The 24,141-nt window shown below is 50.5% G+C and overlaps 1 pseudogene across 1 annotated transcript in view; it reads right to left on the bottom strand.

The window, feature by feature from the left end:
- LOC144791043 (cytochrome P450 2J2-like) overlaps positions 1 to 24,141 on the bottom strand; it is a 155,355-nt pseudogene that overhangs the window by 110,303 nt on the left and 20,911 nt on the right. Inside the window, exons 4-5 of the transcript XR_013602282.1 lie at positions 23,929 to 24,089; positions 1,104 to 1,280 (exon numbers count right to left, since the gene is read on the bottom strand). The product of XR_013602282.1 is annotated as a cytochrome P450 2J2-like (transcript). The remainder of the gene's footprint in view (positions 1 to 1,103; positions 1,281 to 23,928; positions 24,090 to 24,141) is intronic.

Below are 24,141 nucleotides of genomic sequence, written 5' to 3'. Positions count from 1 at the left end.
GGTAAAGCAATATCTTTCTCAGTAAAAGAGAAATCTAACTAGTCAGGCCAGTTATGAAAGAGGAAAAGGAAGAGAGAATGATAAAATCAATCAAAGTGGTGATCAATAACACGTGTTGATTTAGGTTTATTCTACAAAGTGCCAAATATATTAGCCTTCAGTCCCTTTTAAAAGCTATACCATCAATGCAAGGATTCTAGGTTATCAATGGGTTGTGGGGGCTTTGTTTGCAGAATGATCCTTTAGGGACAGAGGGAAGATTGCTAACTTTACTGAGGCTTGTGGCTGAGTTTCATGCTATAGAGAAATTCATACATTTGATTTGGAGCTGAGTGAAGCCCTTCTGGAAAATATCTGTTTAGTTGGTTTATAAGGGAGGGACTGAAGTTATGCCAGAGTTACAAAGCAGGAGGGAGCTCTAAATCTTGTGCCTCAATCTTCTTTTTCAACTGAAATTAAGCCTCACATTATAGGACCCGGATGATAACGATGAGTGCACAAAACCCTGTTTGCACAGTGATCAGAATAAGAAGGAATATGGACTTACATCCAAACATTACTGGGAGAAACAACGTTTATATTTCCTGTGGAATTTTAGTAGGTAATAAGTTTCGGAATTTAAAAGGGGAATACAGCTTGGTACTGAACATGCAAATGTTTGTGCAATAACAAACCAATATTAAGTTAATTTCCCAATTGTAGGTTATACCCGATGATAGTTAGATACAATAGCTATTCCTGGCTAATGCATCTGCAGGTTTTGAAAATGGTGCAGAACAACATGACTTTGATTCAGTAGGAGGGTTAACTGCAGATATGGAGTAAATGTAGTTTGATTTCATAAGGTCAACACAGAGTCTGTTTTTAATCCATTTTCTTTATTGATTGCTGTGGCATCTATTATAAAATAATTGAACAAGAAGATCATAAAGCCAACTGTTACACAGAATGCATCCTGGAAACTGCTCACTCACATGAGCAAACAGTCATAAAAATCCCCTTTGTGTGATGTCCTACCTTATGGCCACTTGTGTTTCCCATATGCTAGAGCACTTTATCAGAGCCAGAACTGATCAATCAATGTAACAGCATCAAATACTCACTTGTGATATTTTAGTTTGGTAGAAATCAATCAAGTCCTGGGGCTCTTCAGACACTCCATTCTCTTTGTGACTTTTGATTTCCTTCTTCACGAATTCTTCCACAAGGGCATTGCCTTTAAAGATATTATTATGAGGTCCTGGAAGATGCTTCATCAGCCAGGGGAAAGTGTCATAGAGCTGGGGTGAAAGCCATGGGACATGATTAGGAAGCATGTTATTTTTTGATAATATCTTCAATTTATCATAATCAATGGTGACAGACTATTAGAGGACTTGCTGAAAATTCTTTCTCCCTCTAAAAAAAGCTATAATCTAGATTGTTAGAAGACATCCATGCATAGTGTTTTTTTTATCTATGTGTGTGTATTTGTGGGTGTCCAAGACAAACTAATTAACAAGTATTTTCCAAATAAATAGAACATACGAGAATTTTGTAATGGTATGAACTGTTTGGACTGATACAATGCAGGGACTAGGTGTAAGAATTTAGAGATTAAATCCTGTCTTATTTCATCTTGATTCCTCTGTGGATCATTTCCTTCATTGGCTTCATCACAAAGATACAACTAAATGGTGATGGACAGGTAACACACCCTCTGAGATGAAGGCGTCCATTCTTCCTAAGTGGCGCACCCACCAGGCTTGTAATAAGGGCTTCAAAGTAAGGGTGGCAGTTCAGTAGCTGTGAGAATGTTTTCTTGTTTACCTGCCAAAGAGGTATTACAGAGGAATGTGAAACTGTAATTTAGGCTCGATTAGAAATATGCATCACTGAAGGTTTCCTCTGGGAACAGGAGCAGGGGTCCGCTCTCATAACGAGGTGGTCTGGAGAACCTTTAACCTAGTAATCCTTTAAACCAACCTTCTACCATGTTTCAAATGTTGAAATATTCCAGGAGTTTCTTTTCAAAATGGCTCAATTGTTTATACATTCAAAAGCCCGACTGTGAGAGGCAGGTTCACATTGTTCCATTCCTAATTTGACATCTTAGCCAGATCTTACTGTTCTGTGTCGGTGCCTGAAATATGAATCTGTTCTTGATAATGCCACTGTAATACCCACAACCACACCCACACACACCCACACACAACCACACAACCACACACACAACCCTACACACACAACCACACCCATAACCGTACACACACACACAACCACATCCAACCACACAACCACACACACAACCACACCCAACCACAAAACCACACACAACCACACACAACCACACAACCACACCAAACCACACACACAACCACACAACCACAACCACAACCACAACCACACACACACAACCACACACACACGCACAACCACACACACACAATCACACAATCACACAACCACACACAAGACCACAACCATACACACAGCCACAACCACACACAATCACAACCACACACAAAACCACACACAAAACCACACACACACACAACCACACACCCAACCACAAACATGACACACACAATCACAACCAAACACACACAACCACAACCACACACACAACCACAACCACACACACAACCACTCACAACCACACCAAACCAAACACATAACCACACACACATAACCATATACACACACAACCACACACACACAACCACACACACAACCACACAAACAACCACACACACAACCACACACACAACCACACACACAACCACACATACACAACCACACACACACAACCACACGTTGCATGAAATTCATGTCTAGTAGAGAGTCCGTGAACTCGACCGAGATGGCACTCTCGGGAGTATCAGAGGGCCTGTAGTCGAAATCACCAAGGATAATGATCCTGGCATGATTGATGACTAACTGGGAAATTAATTCACCAAAGAGTTGAGGGAACAGGGGAATATTATCAGGGGGTCGATAAAAATGAGCACAAATGAAGGAAAACTTGGGGGAGTTCGCTCTAAAAATAATTTTAACATAACATAACATACACAACCACACACAACCATAACCACACTGTTGGACCCGGCCGCATGGCGTGGCCCGACCCCTCCCGCATGGCGGGCCCAGGACGACATCAGCCCTCCTCCGGACCTCGGGCGGCCCCTTCGGCCCGACCCGGCACACCCCAACGCCACAGATCCGGCTACCATCCCGGATCCCCATCACCGGCCTGGCTCTAGCCTAGGCCCCTCACAACCTAAGCACGAGGCTGTGCCCGACTCCATCTTGGGCCCACCATGTCATGACCACGTGGCCTCAGCCCCAGCCTCGGCCCCGGCGAAGCCCAGACCTCGCGGCACCAAGATCCACCCAGGTGGTCGAGTGGCCACTCGACAGATCCCGGAGGGAGAGGAGTTTCGATGGCCCTCCAGCCGCCCCCGGACGCCTGGTATCGATCGGCCTCCGGCCTCCCTGGGCGCTGGCTCCACCCCCCTGCTGGGTGTCTGGACACCATCACCCCGGCCCTTCTGACCTCCAGGCGAGAGGGTCCGGACATCAAAGGACTCCAGTCCTATATCTGGGCCAGCCCCGGAGTAGGACGCCAGTTGTATCCTGGACTGGAAGCCCTGCTGACGCTGTCACGGCCGACACCAGATGAACTCATCCTTCCTGTGACCCGAAGCCCATCTGAGAGCTTGCTGGCGCTGCCGCGGCCCACCTTACGGAACCTCCTGAGAGCCTGCTGGTGCTGCCGCGGCCTACCTTGCTGAACCATCCGAGAGCCTGCTGGCGCTGCCGCGGCCTACCTTGCTGAACCATCCGAGAGCCTGCTGGCGCTGCCGCGGCCTACCTTGCTGAACCATCTGAGAGCCTGCTGGCGCTGCCGCGGCCTACCTTGCTGAACCATCTGAGAGCCTGCTGGCGCTGCCGCGGCCTACCTTGCTGAACCATCTGAGAGCCTGCTGGCGCTGCCGCGGCCTACCTTGCTGAATCATCCTGTAAGCCTGCTGGCACGGCCGCGGCTCGAACCTCTCGGAGCGCCCCAGCTCGAGGATTGAGAGCTGTGCGCAGGGTATCCCTTCCTGCACCCAGAAGCTAGACCGTCCCGCTACCTCGTCCCCTCCTTTTCGAGACTTTACGGATCCCTCGATCCAGCTGTATATACTGCCAAGAACCCGCATCCTTTTACTACCTATAAAACTTGAGAACTTGCCCTCCTGTGTGGTGTCCGTTTGTAGTGTTGTGATTACTCTGCTGTACGATCCTAGGAGAGGGCCCTCATTCCGGAGGCCTCTCAGTAACGCTCGGCTACTTCTCAAAGGAGAGGTGGACCTAGGGGTGGTCAGTCAGACATCTTCTGCCTCCCCCGGGGGCGCCTTTCTAACATTGGTGGCAAGCGCTGGGATCCGAGCCACGCAGATCGTACAGAGAGTGATTCACCCGCTACCCAGACAAACCCACTGCAACCATGAGCACATAATTCCAGAAAGAAAAAATGGAAGACTACAGTCACAAGGAGTTAAAGCAATTCTGCAAAAACCTAGGCATCGCTACCACTGGCTTAAGCACCAAAGAAGATTTTAAATCGGCCCTGCAGGCCTGGGTGGACGCCGGCGAGGCGCCACCTCCGAGTGAAGATAACCCGAGCCCGAACGGAGGTCCGGAGGCTGAGGTGAACCCAGCGGGAGGGAGACCCGCAAACCCAGACGCGGGCCTCTCCCACGAAGACGCCCGAGAACGAGAAAGGATCCGGCTCCACGAGTTGGATTTGGCCCGACTCCGACAAGAAGAACTCCAACTGGCAGAAAAGAAGCTAGCCCTTGAGGAGAAGAAACTCCTGCTCGAGCACGAGCGCGTCCTCAAAGAAATGGAACTTAAAGCCAAGGCAAACGAGACAGCCACCTCCGGGGGTAAGACCCCAACCCCCCCGGTGGACACGAAGGTGCACATACCCAAGGATGTCGTCAAGGAGTACTATAAGAGCGATGACATCCAACAGTGGTTCAGAGCCTACGAGGTCGCCATGGCCGCCCATCGAGTACCCCTCAGGGACTGGGGCGCCGGCCTGTGAGGGAAGTTTATCAACGAAGGGAGAGACGCCCTGCTGGAGCTCCCTGATACCGAGAGAACCTCGTACGAACCCATGAAAACCGCCCTCCTCACTCGCTACGGATTCACCCCCGAGATGTACCGGCAGCGATTCCGAGACTGCAAAAAAATCCCCGGTACCACGTGGGTGGAGTATGTGAACTTTTACAGCAGAGCCTTCGAGGGGTGGATCAGAGGCTGCCAGGTCACCACCTACCAGCAGTTAGTCGACCTCATTCTATGGGAACACCTGTCCAATAACTGTTTCATCGAACTCCGGCAGCACCTCCTCGACAGCAAATTGACTGAGCCCCGAAAACTCGCTGTCGAGGCAGACCGATGGGCGAGCACCCGAGTCCCCCGGAACACGGTGGGGGACGGCCGGGGATCCCCCGGGAACCACCGACCCCGAGGCGGCGGAGCGGGCCAGGGCCGGGGACGAGACGCCCCCCAGGGGTCATCCCCTACCTCCATGTCGCCACCCCTGGGCCGGAGAGGGGCCCCCCCAGCCAGGCCGGTGCCCCGGCCGAACGTTACGTGCCACCGATGCCAGCGACAGGGTCATTATGCGAATGACCCCCTCTGCCCGATGAACCAGCGACCCGGCACCACCGGGCCCCCCGCCCGCCAGATCGCGGCAGCTGCCCTGGGTGAAGAGAGAAGCGAGGAAGAGGACAACAGCCCCGAACAGCCCGAGTGGGAACCCGCCGCCATGACCTTAGCATGCCTGGGCACTCACGACCTGATGCATCGAGGTCCGATCCCCGGCAACACCCAGAAATACCGCCAGTGGGTCACCATCAATGGTCGCCGGACCGAAGCCCTCCGTGACACTGGAGCCAGCGTGACAGCGGTCCGCTGCCACCTGGTGACCCCCGAGCAGATCCTTCCTAACGTCCTATGCCCAGTCCGGTCCGCAGACAACTCAGAGACTTTGTGCCAGATGGCCCGCGTTCCCTTCGAGTGGGGAGGAGTGTCGGGCATGCTGAAAGTAACTGTCCGCGACGATGCCCCCGTGGACTGCCTCCTTGGGAACCACCTGGAAAGTTCCCCCTGGGCTGGCGTCGAACGAAGAGAGCACCTGGGGATGCTAGGCCTGCCCGAGTGGGTCTGTGCGACCACCCGCTCCATGTCCGCCCGAGCCTCCCCCCCAGCGGGGGAAGCGCCGACCGAAGAGCCAGAGTGGCCCGCGCCTCCGCCACCAGTCGTCCCCGAGGATGCCGACCCCGAGGCCGGCCCCCACGGGTCCGCCCAAGAAGATCTCGCCGAGCTCAACCACCTCCCAGAACTCGCTCAATGGCGCCAAGAAGGGGGCCCCACACGAGTACAGTTCCGGCAGGAGCAGAAAACCCGCCCCTCCCTCGAGGGGATGCGACAGCAAGCCGCTACTCAGGCCGCGGGAGACCCCGCGGGGTCCCACTGGGTCTACTGGGACAACGAGCTCCTCTACAGTGAGCAGAAGATTGCCGAGCTAGGGGCCGGCTGGGTACTGGTCGTACCACTCCGATTCAGAGACTTCCTCCTGAACTTAGCACATGATGTGCCCCTCGCCGGGCACCTGGGGCAGGACAAAACCTACAGCAGCCTGGTGACCCATTTCTACTGGCCAAGAATGCTCACCGATGTGCATAACCACTGCCGAACCTGCCCGACCTGTCAAGCCAGCGGGAAGAGCGGGGGGAAAGTCAAAGCCCCGCTCCAGCCATTCCCCGTGGTGACCACCCCCTTCGAGCGAGTAGGAATAGACATTGTAGGACCCCTGGACCCTCGCACCTCGCAGGGACACCGCTTCATCCTAGTCCTGGTGGACCATGCCACTCGCTATCCGGAGGCCACCCCTCTCCGAACCATCAGAGCCCCCGTGGTGGGCCGAGCCCTCATGAGCATCTTCTCCCGGGTCGGCTTCCCCCGAGAGGTAGTAAGTGATCGGGGCTCCAACTTCATCTCGAAGCATATGCGGTCCCTATGGCAACAGTGCGGGGTCACCTATAAATTCACCACCCCGTATCATCCTCAAGGAAATGGACTAGTGGAACGCTTTAACCGAACACTGAAGGGGATGATCAAGGGCCTGGAAGAGCCTCTCCAGCGCAAATGGGACGTCCTGCTGCCCTGCCTCCTGTTCGCCTACCGAGAGGTACCCCAGAATTCCCTGGGGTTCAGCCCTTTTGAACTCCTATACGGACACCCGGTTCGAGGCCCCCTTAGCCTGGTCAAGGAAGGCTGGGAGACAGCAGTTCGAGAGGCCCCACCGGATGTCTACCGGTACCTCCTGACCCTCCGCAATCAGACTCGAAGGTTCAGGGAACTGGCCGAGGCCAACCTGGAGGCTAGTCAGGAGGACATGAAACGCTGGTATGACCAAAACGCCTCGTCCATCGAATTCGAGCCGGGCCAGCGAGTCTGGGTCATGTCCCCGGTCGAACCTTGTGCCCTCCAGGACAAATGGATGGGGCCCTTCAAAGTGGTGGAGCGCAAGAGCCCCGTCACTTACTTGGTGGACATGGAGTCCCCCAGGAACCCCCTCCGGGTTCTGCACGCTAACCGGCTCAAACCACACTTTGCACGCACTGAACTGAGCCTGCTGCTGGCGACCGATGACGGAGCTGAAGACGACTCCGAGCCACTCCCGGATCTCCTCAACACCACCGAGACAGACGGCTCCTTCGAAGGGGTCCGGCTCTCCTCGACCCTGACCCCAGCGCAGCAACAGGACTGCCGGAAGCTGCTGGGGCAGTTTGCGGATCTGTTTTCCCTCACGCCGGGGGTCACCCGGTGGTGTGTCCACGATGTAGACACCGGCGACAGCCCCCCTGTGAAACAACGAGCTTTTCGGGTGCCCGACCGGGTTCGGGCCTGCATCCAATCGGAAGTAGCCAAGATGTTGGCCCTGGGGGTAGTCGAACCCTCCAACAGTCCCTGGGCCAGTCCCGTTGTCCTGGTCCCCAAAGCTGCCTCCCCCGGAACAGCTCCCGAACTCCGGTTCTGTGTTGACTACCGGGGACTGAATGCAGTCACCAGGACCGACGCCCATCCCATCCCCAGGGCGGATGAACTGATCGATCGCCTAGGGGCCGCCAAATACCTCAGCACCTTTGATCTCACGGCGGGGTATTGGCAGATCGGCCTCACCCCTGGCGCACAAGAGCGATCGGCCTTCTCGACACCAGATGGCCACTATCACTTCAAAGTGATGCCCTTCGGCATGAAAAATGCGCCGGCCACCTTCCAGAGACTAGTGAACCAGGTGCTGGCCGGACTAGAGGAATACAGCGCCGCCTATCTAGATGACATTGCGGTGTACAGCCTTCACTGGGATGAGCACCTGTCCCACCTCTGGAGGGTCCTGACGGCCCTCCGGCGGGCCGGACTAACCATCAAAGCCAGCAAGTGCCAGATAGGCCAAGGGTCCGTGACCTATCTGGGACACCAAGTGGGAAGCGGCCAAGTGGCTCCCCTCCAACCCAAGATAGACGCCATCCGGGCCTGGGAGCCCCCGATCACCCAGACCGCCGTCCGAGCCTTCCTGGGGCTCACCGGATACTATCGGCGGTTTATAAAAGACTACGGGAGCATTGTGGGGCCCCTCACGGAACTGACCTCCAAGAAATCACCCCAGAAGGTGCACTGGACTCCTGCGTGCCAAACAGCCTTTGAGACTTTAAAGACGGCCATGTGCACCGCCCCTGTGCTCCAGGCCCCCGACTACAGCAGAGAGTTTGTAGTCCAAACCGACGCCTCGGAACACGGCATCGGGGCGGTCCTGTCCCAAGTGGGCCCCGAAGGAATCGACCGGCCAGTGGCCTTCATCAGCAGACGCCTCCTGGCAAGAGAACAGCGGTGGAGTACCATCGAGCGGGAAGCCTTTGCCGTGGTGTGGGCACTCAAGAAGCTCCGGCCCTACCTCTTCGGCACCCACGTCCGAGTCCAGACCGACCACCAGCCCCTGCGGTGGTTGATGCAGATGCGGGGGGAAAACCCGAAACTGCTGCGCTGGTCCATTTCTCTGCAAGGGATGGACTTCACCGTGGAGCATCGCCCCGGCAACGACCACGCCAATGCCGACGGCCTGTCCAGATTCTTCCGCCTCGGCGAGGAGAATCCCCAAGAAGATGGGTGACTCTCCCCTGCCTTCAGCTGGGGGGGACGCGTGTTGGACCCGGCCGCATGGCGTGGCCCGACCCCTCCCGCATGGTGGGCCCAGGACGACATCAGCCCTCCTCCGGACCTCGGGCGGCCCCTTCGGCCCGACCCGGCACACCCCAACGCCACAGATCCGGCTACCATCCCGGATCCCCATCACCGGCCTGGCTCTAGCCTAGGCCCCTCACAACCTAAGCACGAGGCTGTGCCCGACTCCATCTTGGGCCCACCACGTCACGACCACGTGGCCTCAGCCCCAGCCTCGGCCCCGGCGAAGCCCAGACCTCGCGGCACCAAGATCCACCCAGGTGGTCGAGTGGCCACTCGACAGATCCCGGAGGGAGAGGAGTTTCGATGGCCCTCCAGCCGCCCCCGGACGCCTGGTATCGATCGGCCTCCGGCCTCCCTGGGCGCTGGCTCCACCCCCCTGCTGGGTGTCTGGACACCATCACCCCGGCCCTTCTGACCTCCAGGCGAGAGGGTCCGGACATCAAAGGACTCCAGTCCTATATCTGGGCCAGCCCCGGAGTAGGACGCCAGTTGTATCCTGGACTGGAAGCCCTGCTGACGCTGTCACGGCCGACACCAGATGAACTCATCCTTCCTGTGACCCGAAGCCCATCTGAGAGCCTGCTGGCGCTGCCGCGGCCCACCTTGCGGAACCTCCTGAGAGCCTGCTGGCGCTGCCGCGGCCTACCTTGCTGAACCATCCGAGAGCCTGCTGGCGCTGCCGCGGCCTACCTTGCTGAACCATCCGAGAGCCTGCTGGCGCTGCCGCGGGCTACCTTGCTGAACCATCTGAGAGCCTGCTGGCGCTGCCGCGTCCTACCTTGCTGAACCATCTGAGAGCCTGCTGGCGCTGCCGCGGCCTACCTTGCTGAACCATCTGAGAGCCTGCTGGCGCTGCCGCGGCCTACCTTGCTGAACCATCTGAGAGCCTGCTGGCGCTGCCGCGGCCTACCTTGCTGAATCATCCTGTAAGCCTGCTGGCACGGCCGCGGCTCGAACCTCTCGGAACCCCCCAGCTCGAGGATTGAGAGCTGTGCGCAGGGTATCCCTTCCTGCACCCAGAAGCTAGACTGTCCCGCTACCTCGTCCCCTCCTTTTCGAGACTTTACGGATCCCTCGATCCAGCTGTATATACTGCCAAGAACCCGCATCCTTTTACTACCTATAAAACTTGAGAACTTGCCCTCCTGTGTGGTGTCCGTTTGTAGTGTTGTGATTACTCTGCTGTACGATCCTAGGAGAGGGCCCTCATTCCGGAGGCCTCTCAGTAACGCTCGGCTACTTCTCAAAGGAGAGGTGGACCTAGGGGTGGTCAGTCAGACATCTTCTGCCTCCCCCGGGGTCGCCTTTCTAACACACACACACACACAACCACACACACACACAACAACACACACACACACAACCACTAACATAACACACACAACCACAACCACACACACACACAACCACACACACAACCACACACACAACCATGCACATAACCACACACAACCACACACAACCACACACACAACCATACTCACAAATACAACCACACACAACCACACACACAACCACACTCACAACCACACATACATCCACACACAGCCACACACAACCACAAACACAACCACACACACAACCACACACACACATACACACTTAACCACACACACACAACCACACACCTATCCACACACACACAACCACACACACACAACCACCCACATACAGCCACAACCACACACACAACCACAACCACACACACAACCACACACACACAACCACACACACATCCACACACACAACCACACACACAACGGCACACACAACCACAACCACAAATACATCTACAAACACTCACAACCACACACACAACCACACACACACAACCACAACCAACCACACATATAACCATACATACAACCACACATTCAACCACACACACACACAACCACACACAACCACACACACGACCACACACACAACCACACACAACTACATACATACAACCACACACACACAACCACACACAACCACACACATAACCACACACAACTACACACACACAACCACACACACACCACCACACACACACCAACACACACACAACCACAACCACACACACACACACACACAACCACCCACATACAGCCAAAACCACACACACAACCACAACCACACACACAACCACACACACACAACCACACACACATCCACACACACAACCACACACACAACGGCACACACAACCACAACCACACATACAACTACAAACACTCACAACCACACACACAACCACACACACACAACCACAACCAACCACACATATAACCATACATACAACCACACATTCAACCACACACACACAACCACACACAACCACACACACAACCACACACACAACCACACACAACTACATACATACAACCACACACACACAACCACACACAACCACACACATAACCACACACAACTACACACACACAACCACACACACACAACCACACACACACAAACACACACACAACACACACAACCACAACCACACACACACACAACCACAACCACACACAACCACATACAAGCATACACACACAACCACACACACAACCACACTCACAACCACACACACAACCACACACACAACCACACACAACCACACACAGTCACACACAACCACACAACAACCACACACACACAACCACACACACAGCCACACACACAACCGCACACACAACCACACACAACCACACGCACACAACCACACACACACAACAACCACACAATCACACAACCACACACACAACCATACACACACAACCACAACCACACACACAACCACACACAGCCACACAAACACACAGCCACACACACAACCACAAACACAACACACACAACTTCTAACACACACACACAACCACACACACAAACACAACCATGCACACAACCACACACAACCACACACACACACACACAACCACACACACAACCATGCACACACACAACCATACACAACCACACACACAACCACACTCACAGCCACACACACAACCACACACAACCATATACACAACCACACACACAACCACACACACAACCACACACACAACCACACACACAACCACACACACAACCACAACCACATACAACCACACCAAAAACCACATACACACACAACCACACACCCAGCCACAACCACACACACAACCATACACAACCACACACACAACCACAACCACACATACAACCACACACACACAACCACACACACACAACCACACACACACCCACACACACAGACACATACACAACCATAACCACACACACAACCACAACCACACACACAACCACACACAACCACACAACCACCCAACTACACAACCACAGCCACAACCACACATTCACACAGCCACACCCAACCACACACACAACCAAACACAACCACAAACACAACCACACGCACAACCACAACCACATACACAACCACACATTTCACCATATACACACAACCACAAATGCAACCACACATACAACCATACACACAACCACACAGACACACAGCCACACACACACAACCACACACACAACCGCAACCACACACACACACAACCATACACACACACACACACACACAACCACAAACACACCCACACAACCACCCAACAACACACATAACCAAAACCACACACACAACCACACACACTACCCCAACCACACACAACCACACACACAACCATAAACAACCACATACACAACCACACACAACCACACACACTCATAACCACACACACACAACCACACACACACAACCACACACAATCACACACACAACCACAACCAACCACACATATAACCACACATGCACCCACACCTACAACCACACATACAACCACACACACAACCAAACACACACAACCACATGCACAACCACACACACACACAACCACACACACACAACCACACACACAACCACACAACCACAACCACACACACAACCACACACACACAACCACACACACATCCACACACACAACCACACACACAACGGCACACACAACCACAACCACACATACAACTACAAACACTCACAACCACACACACAACCACACACACACAACCACAACCAACCACACATATAACCATACATACAACCACACATTCAACCACACACACACAACCACACACAACCACACACACGACCACACACACAACCACACACAACTACATACATACAACCACACACACACAACCACACACAACCACACACATAACCACACACAACTACACACACACAACCACACACACACAACCACACACACACAAACACACACACAACACACACAACCACAACCACACACACACACACACACAACCACAACCACACACAACCACATACAAGCATACACACACAACCACACACACAACCACACTCACAACCACACACACAACCACACACACAACCACACACAACCACACACAGTCACACACAACCACACAACAACCACACACACACAACCACACACACAGCCACACACACAACCGCACACACAACCACACACAACCACACGCACACAACCACACACACACAACAACCACACAATCACACAACCACACACACAACCATACACACACAACCACAACCACACACACAACCACACACAACCACACAAACACACAGCCACACACACAACCACACACACAACCACAAACACAACACACACAACTTCTAACACACACACACACAACCACACACACAAACACAACCATGCACACAACCACACACAACCACACACACACACACACACACAACCACACACACAACCATGCACACACACAACCATACACAACCACACACACAACCACACTCACAGCCACACACACAACCACACACAACCATATACACAACCACACACACAACCACACACACAACCACACACACAACCACACACACAACCACAACCACATACAACCACACCAAAAACCACATACACACACAACCACACACCCAGCCACAACCACACACACAACCATACACAACCACACACACAACCACAACCACACATACAACCACACACACACAACCACACACACACAACCACACACACACCCACACACACAGACACATACACAACCATAACCACACACACAACCACAACCACACACACAACCACACACAACCACACAACCACCCAACTACACAACCACAGCCACAACCACACATTCACACAGCCACACCCAACCACACACACAACCAAACACAACCACAAACACAACCACACGCACAACCACAACCACATACACAACCACACATTTCACCATATACACACAACCACAAATGCAACCACACATACAACCATACACACAACCACACAGACACACAGCCACACACACACAACCACACACACAACCGCAACCACACACACACAACCACAACCATACACACAACCACACAGACACACAGCCACACACACACAACCACACACACAACCGCAACCACACACACACAACCACAACCATACACACACACACACACACACACACAACCACAAACACACCCACACAACCACCCAACAACACACACAACCAAAACCACACACACAACCACACACACTACCCCAACCACACACAACCACACACACAACCAACACAACCACACACACAACCATAAACAACCACATACACAACCACACACAACCACAACCACACACACTCATAACCACACACACACAACCACACACACACAACCACACACAATCACACACACAACCACAACCAACCACACATATAACCACACATGCACCCACACCTACAACCACACATACAACCACACACACAACCAAACACACACAACCACACGTACAACCACACACACACACAACCACACACAACCACACACACACAACCACACACACAACCACACAACCACACACACACACAACCACACACACACACACACACAACCACACACACACAACTCCAAGCAAATAGGGTGTCGGGTAAGCTGGGGGGGCGGAGTGGCAGCTATTATCCAACAAAAACATAAATGTACCACCTTACAGATCAACAGACCACCTCAGGTTGATAGTCCTATTTTAAAATTTAACTCCCCCAAGTTTTCCTTCATGTGTGCTCTTTTTTATCGACCCCCGGATCATATGCCCCTGTTCCCTCAACTCTTTGGTGAATTAATTTCCCAGTTAGTCATCAATCATGCCAGGATCATTATCCTTGGTGATTTCAACTACAGGCCCTCTGATACTCCCGAGAGTGCCATCTCGGTCGAGTTCACGGACTCTCTACTAGACATGAATTTCACGCAACATGTGCACAAAGCTACCCACGTTAAGGGGCATACTCTGGACCAGGTCTGGTCATCTAACATAGAAATCACACTCCCCTTAGTTTCTCCCTGCACTTGGTCTGATCATCATTTTATTTCTTTTACTATGGCCTATACTCCCCCACTATGTCGCCCCTGGCAGGTAACTTCTTGGCCAGGAACTGGAAACGGGCTAATATGGGCGACTTCCACGCATTTTTAACATCACCTCTCCCAATGAACGGGCCCCTATCTCTCTTCAGGCTTCTAGCCTTGATCACTGGCTAGAATTAGCCAGTGACAAGGCGGCCCCTTTGAAAAAAATCTAACTTAAACGCCCCCACGATGCCCAACGCTGGTTTTCCGATGATCTAAAAAAAGAAAAAACTGGCACTCAGACAGGCAGAGCGCTGTTGGCGGCGAGCCTATGCATCTGAGGAGAGAGCGGCATATGTAGCCCTGTTAAAAAATTATAAAGATTCCATTCTTCAAACTAAATCTGTATACTTCTCCCAAAAAATCAACAATTCATCCATGAAGGCTAAAGACAGTTTCTCAATTGTCGATGAGCTTGCACAACCTAACAGGGTGACCACTAAATCTGTCCCTTCACAATCACTATGTGATTCATTGAACTCATTCTTCATTGACAAAATTACCTCCATTAAGAACAATATCCCAATATCCCTACCCCCAATTCCCCTACCACCCCCATACCCTGTAAAAACCCCTTCATGTTTGATCAAATTCTCCTGATTTCTGGAGAAGAGTTCCTGACCCTTCTGAATAAAGTGGGATCTGGCTCTCCTATTGACTGCTGCCCCCCCCCCCACATTCTGAAAGAGGCCTTTCTTATCTGCCCTGACCCGCCACTTTCACTCCTTAACAACTCACTCAAATCAGGCATTGTTCCGGATACCTTTAAATGCGCCGTAGTTGTTCCTATACTGAAAAAACCCAACGCAGATTCTTCAGTGCTGATCAATTTTCATCCCATTTCTTTGCTCCCTTACCACAGCAAAATATTAGAGGCTCACGTCACGAATTGCCTCAGCTCATTTATTGAGCATTCCCAGTTTCTCAACCCCCTGCAGGCGGGTTTCAGGCCAGCACACTCCATGGAATCTGTCATTCTGGCAGTCATGGATGAGCTTAGGAGAGGAGCCGATAAAAACATCACCCAGGCCCTGGTGCTTCTGGATCTATCGGCGGCTTTTGACACAGTGGATCACCTCCTTTCTACACAGGCACTTCCAGGCAGTCCATCTGGCCAACTTCTCGGCAGGGAAAACAAAACTGACCTGTTGGGTCCCTCAGGGCTCTGCCCTATCAACCCTCCTATTCAACCTAAAGATGGAACCCTTGATTGTATCTTTACGTAATAGCCCAGCCATAACCTTCAATTACGTCGATGATCTCCAGTTGGTATTCATCATAGACTCCTCCAATACATCCATTAGTAATTTCCAATCCACTATGATCTCTAATAGTGAATGGATTTATTCTAGCCAATTAAAACTTAATCCCGATAAAACAGAGCTTCTTCTAACTGGCGGGTCCACCAACCCCTGGAACTCCAGTTTCTGGCCTCCGTCTCTGGACACCCCCCCCGCCCGTTAGGCTCTGTAATTAGTCTTGGAGTCATCATCTGCAGTGACTTGTCCTTGAAGCCACAAATCAATGCTGTAGTCTCTTCCTGCTTCTTCCATCTTCGCAGAATTCGGAAGATCTGTAGGTTCTTGACCACAGAGGCCCTTATTCTTGTAATCCTGGCCCTGGTCACCTCTCGCATTGACTATGGGAATGCTCTCTATGTTGGCATTCCAGCATAGCAACCTCATCGCCTACAGCTCGTACAAAATCAGGCAGATAGGCTCATCTTTCGCCAACCCAAGCACCAACATGTTAGCCCCCTGATGAAGAGACTTCATTGGCTCCCGGTAGCCAAACGCTGTGTATTTAAATTAGGCTGTATCATCTTCAAAGCCCTTGCTGGTCAAGGCCCTGCTTTCATTTCTTCCAGGATCCAACGTTATGTTCCCTCATGTGAACTTCGCTCCTCTCACCTCCACTTGCTCACTATCCCCACTTTCAAACAAAAAAAACATGGTGGTCTTAGGTTTTCTTTTCTGGCCCCCCGTTTTTGGAACTCCCTTCCTAATGTGCTATACTCAATTTAGAACTCTTCTGAAAACTTTCCTGTTCTCACAAGCTTATGAATAATGTTCCGGGAATCTTTCTGCTGCAGTCCTTCCGCTCCTAGCGCCATGAAACCGCCTAGTGTAAGTGCGCTCTAAAAATTATTTTAACATAACATAACATACACAACCACACACAACCATAACCACACACACAACCACACACAACAACACACACACACACAACCACACACACAACCACTAACACAACACACACAACCACGACCACACACACACACACAACCACACACACAACCACACACACAACCATGCACATAACCACACACAACCACACACACAACCACACACACAACCACACACAACCATACACACAAATACAACCACACACACAACCACACTCACAACCACACATACATCCACACACAGCCACACACAACCACAAACACAACCACACACACACACAAACACACACTTAACCACACACACACACAAAACCACACACCTAACCACACACACAACCACAAACACAGCCACACACACACAACCACACACATACAGCCACAACCACACACACAACCACAACCACACACACAACCACAACCACACACACAACCACACACACACAACCACACACACATCCACACACACAACCACACACACAACACACACAACCACAACCACACACACAACCACACATACAACCACAAACACTCACAACCACACACACAACCGCACACACAACCACAACCAACCACACATATAACCACACATACAACCACACATTCAATCACACACACACACACACAACCACGCACAACCACACACACAACCACGCACACCCAACCACACACACACAACCACACACAACTACACACATACAACCACACACACACAACCACACACAACCACAACCACACACATAACCACACACAACCACCCACAAAACCACACACACAAAACCACACACACAAACACACATACAACACACACAACCAAAACCACACATACACACACACAACCACAACCACATACAACCATACACACACAACCACACACACAACCATACTCACAACCACACACACAACCACACACACAACCACACACACAACCACACACAGCCAAACACAACAACCACACACACAACCACACACACAGCCACACACACACAACCACACAACCACACACACAACCATACACACACAACCACAACCACACACACAACCACACACAACCACACAAACAGACAGCCACACACACAACCACAAACACAACACACACAACTTCAACCACACACACACAACCACACACACAACCACACACAAACACAACCATGCACACAACCACACACAACCACACACACACACACAACCACACACACACAACCATACACAACCACACACACAACCACACTCACAGCCACACACACAACCACACACAACCATATACACAACCACACACACAATCACACACACCACACACACACAACTACAACCACAAACAACCACACACAGAGCCACACACACAACCGCACACACAACCACACACAACCACACGCACACAACCACACACACACACAACAACCACACAACCACACAACCACACACACAACCACACACAACCACAACCACACACACAACCACACACAACCACACACACAACCACACAAACACACAGCCACACACACAACCACACACACAACCACAAACACAACACACACAACTTCAACCACACACACACAACCACACACACAACCACACACAAACACAACCACACACAACCACACACACACAGAACCACACACACAACCATACACACACACACACACAACCATACACAACCACACACACAACCACACTCACAGCCACACACACAACCACACACAACCATATACACAACAACACACACAACCACACACACAATCACACACACCACACACACAACCACAACCATACACAACCACATACACAGCCACACACACAACCATACACAACCACACACACAACCACAACCACACATACAACCACACACATAACCACACACACAACCACACACACACCCATACACACAGACACAACCACACACACAACCACACACACAACCACACACACATCCACACACACAACCACCCAACTACACAACCACACCCACAACCACAAACACAACCACACACACAACCACATACACAACCACACTTTTCACCATATACACACAACCACACATACAACCATACACACAACCACACAGACACACAGCGACACACACACACAACCACACACACACAACCACACACAAACAACCACAACCACACACACAACCACAACCACACACACACAACCACACACAACCACACACAGAACCACACCCACACAACCACACACAACCACACACAACCACACACAACCACACACACAACCACACCCACAACCACACACAACCAAACACACAACCACACACACAACCACACCCAGAACCACACATTCACACAACCACACACACAACCATACACACATACAACCTCACACACACAACCACACACAACCACACACACAACCACACACACACAACCACATGCAGACAACCACACACAACCACACACACAACCACACACACACAACCACCCACACACACAACCACACACACACAACCATACACACACAACCACACACACACACAACTACAACCACACACACAACCACACGCACAACCACACAACCACACACAAAACCATACATGCAACCACACATACAACCACACACAACCATACCCAACCACCCAACCACACACACAACTACAACCGCACACACAACCACACACACAACCGCACACACAACCAATGACACAACCACACACACAACCACACACACACCACACACACACCACACACACAACCACACACACACACAACCACACACACAATCACACACAAACCACACCCAACCACACATCCGCACACTCCCACAACCACACACAACCACACACACAACCACACACAGCCACACACAACCACACACAACCACACACACAACCACACACACAATCTTACACACACAACCACACACACAACCACACACACACAACCACACACACACAACCACACACACAATCACACATCATACACAACCACACACACACAACCACAACCACAGACAACCACAACCACACACACAGCCACAATCACACACACAACCACACATACAACCACACACAACCACACACACAACCACACAACCACACACAATCACACACACAACCACAACCACACACACAATCACATACCCAACCACACATCCACACACACCCACAACCACACCCACCCACACCAACAACCACACCTGCACCCACAACCAACCCCCCACACAACTGCACCCACACCCACAACCACACCCACACACAAACACACCCACACATAACCACACCCACACACAACCACACACACAACCACATACACCACACACACAACCACACATACAACCACACACACACAAGCACACACATAACCATACACACAACCACACACACAACCATACACACACCCACACACAAACACACCCACACATAACCACACCCACACACAACCACACACACTCCACACACACAACCACATACACCACACACAACCACACATACAACCACACACACATAACCATACACACAACCACACACACAACCACACAACCACACACCCAACCACACCCTACCAAATATCCACACCCACAACCGCACCTACACCCACAACCGCACCCACAACCACAAACACACACAACCACACAACCACACACACTCCACACACACAACCACACACACTACACACACAACCACACACATAACCACAACTACACATGCAACCAGACACATACAACCACACACATAAACACACACACAACCACACACAACAACACATACAACCACACACAACCACACACAACCATACACAACCACATACAATCACACACAACCACACAACCACACACAACCACACCCAACCACACCCAACCACACATCCACACACACACCACAACCACACCCATACCCACAACGGTACCTACAACCACAACCGCACTCACAACCACACCCACACACAAATATATCCACACAGAATCCCACACACCCAACCACACACACACTCACAACCACACATAGACACAACCACAACCACACTCACACAACCACAACCACATACACAACTACAAACACACAATCACACACACAACCACACATACAACCACACACACACAACCACACACACAACCACACACACACAACCACACACACAACCACACACACAACCACACACAACCACACACAACCATACACACACACACACACACACAACCACACACATAACCACACCAAGCATTGGCATAGCCAATAGGTCTCGTCTTTAGGACCTTATAAGTGTTTAGCCATGCAACAGTTGATGAGGTTGCACCAAGGATAATGTGCTGCATAACTAAATACTTAGAAGGTCCCAAAAGCCAGATCTATTGGCTATGCCAATGTTTCTTTCAGTAGCAGCCCATGGAGGGAGTGCTGCGGGCTGGGGGGTGGGGCAGGGCGGGGAGTAGCAGAGTGGGGGGTAGTAAACTACGGTATACGGCCGGATTGAGGTAAGTAAACACATAAATAAATAAAATGAATTTCGTTGAACGTGCTGCATAGCATTTGGCAATGCAGCTCGCACAATGAAATTCATTTTATGTATTTATTTGTTTACTTACCTCCATTAAGCCGTATTCTTTAGTTTACTACCCCCCACCCTGCTCCTCCCCCGGCCCACCACCTGCAACACTCCCGCCACGGGCCGCAACTGCCATTTTTTGACCTGTCTCTGCCCTTTCGCCCTTTTAACTCCTCTGCTCCTATCACTACTCACGGCGTCTTAAACAACCACAGGTCTTTGTAATGATGTTTATGCAGTGAGTCTGAAGGCTTATTTACTTGTGCCCAGACACCTATCCTCAATCTTGTAACCGTGTCTCCTACGTAGATAACTTTACTTCTTTTTTTGATATCCACAAAAAATGACTGAAAAGTGAAAAGGGGTGGAGCCTAACGTGCAAGTGTAAGTTAATACTGCCAAAAAGAAACAGTAGAAAGTCCAGCCCCACACTAGAAAATCTAAAAATAAAGCATATTTATAATTTAATTGGAAAATATTTTAACAACGTTTTGGCATGTTATACATTAATGTGATATTCATTTTATTAAGCCATAATTACTCTAGCTGGAATTCATTTCATGCATCAGTTTTAATAATTATTAATGCATAAGAATTCAATAATATACTGCGATAAATAACATAAAAATGTTTGTACTGATTTAATATAAAGCTTAAACTACCTTCTAACATTTTCCCTATATTTTATCATAGGGAGATCTCCACCCCGACTGTGGAGTCTTTCTATTGGAAAGTATTGGGAAAATGTAATTTTTAAAAAAAATATAAACATATTTATATGTTAAATATTCGTTTTAATTGATTTTATATATGCAACTTTAGTTCATAAATCTGAAAAAGTTATTATTTTTTGCAATTAAATAATAAATATATATTTCGATTTTTTAACATGAAATTATATTAATTTAAATGTTTAACTATTTTAAATGATGTCATTTAATTTTCCAGTATTTCCCATGGATTTTTATTTTAATCCCTGCCAATATTTTTTTTTCTATGGGAGAGTTTTGCCTACCAGCGTGAGGGGCTGGAGTCCATGAGTGGTGCTGGAGGTATTTCTATTTATTTCTATTTTGGGTCCCTTCTTGGCTGTAGTAACTTTAAAATTGCAGGTTGTGAATAGCAATGAGCACCCTCCTTTGTGGGCCGGTGTATGTCACCACCAAACCCCTCCCTAACCTCCTCTAAACCCATCCTCATTCCTTACTAAACCCCACATATTTAGTAGGAAATGTGTTCCTTTCTCCAGCCCCCCCACATTTAGGTAGTAAACTTCTATGTGTGAGGTTCACACCATAGAAAGGATAGATGAGGTGGAGGTAACGCTGGTAGGTTTGTGAACAGCATTGTAGTACCTTAGTAATAATATTGTAGTACTACTAAACTTACTACAAATTGCAGTTCATGAATAAGCCCTGCCTTCATGTACCTGCCTTTTTTCACATTTCTAATTTTTACCTTTCTTCAAACCTACAAATATCTTGGTTCATAGTGTTCCTAGGATTGACAGATAACATATAATATGAGGCTGCTGTGATACTCACCAGGACCCACTTGGTGCCTAGATTATTAACAAGAAGATCATTTGCTTTGATAAGGTGATGGATTTCTTTATCGTCTCTGGAGAAGCGGTGCCCAAAAATCACGGAACAGATTACATTGGTTACAGAAAGGACAAATGCCTGAGTGGGATCCAGGCTTTTCCCTTTGGAAAAAAGAGGGAAAGAGTGACTGGAGCATGCAATGGGCAGCTTTGG

This window comes from Lissotriton helveticus, chromosome 11, assembly GCF_964261635.1.
Source record: "Lissotriton helveticus chromosome 11, aLisHel1.1, whole genome shotgun sequence".
Classification (NCBI taxonomy): domain Eukaryota; kingdom Metazoa; phylum Chordata; class Amphibia; order Caudata; family Salamandridae; genus Lissotriton; species Lissotriton helveticus.
The sequence above is the reverse complement of the archived record's forward strand: the minus strand, read 5'-3'. Positions and strand labels throughout refer to the sequence as shown.